The sequence below is a fragment of the Buceros rhinoceros genome, unplaced genomic scaffold (assembly GCF_000710305.1).
Source record: "Buceros rhinoceros silvestris isolate BGI_N320 unplaced genomic scaffold, ASM71030v1 scaffold20484, whole genome shotgun sequence".
Taxonomy (NCBI): Eukaryota; Metazoa; Chordata; class Aves; order Bucerotiformes; family Bucerotidae; genus Buceros; species Buceros rhinoceros.
This window is the reverse complement of record NW_010409079.1, coordinates 24,267-24,510: the sequence shown is the minus strand read 5'-3', so window position 1 is coordinate 24,510 and position 244 is coordinate 24,267.

The following is a 244-nucleotide window of genomic DNA, read 5'->3' as shown; positions in this document are numbered from 1 at the left end:
GCAGAGATTGCGCACAGCAAGTGATGCCCACGGGGGGATGTGGGTGGCACTGGCCAGTGGAGGCAGCAGGGTGGGCCGGGTGGGGGGTGCTCATGGGTGGGCTGTCGGGCAGACTATTTGGCTGAGATATGTGGGCACGGGTGACAGACAAGGGAGAATATAAAAAATACAAAAGAGCGCGGCCCGGTAGCACAGGAGCAGTGCCCTGCTTGGTGCCCGCCCGCAGCAGGCAGGGACCGTCGGG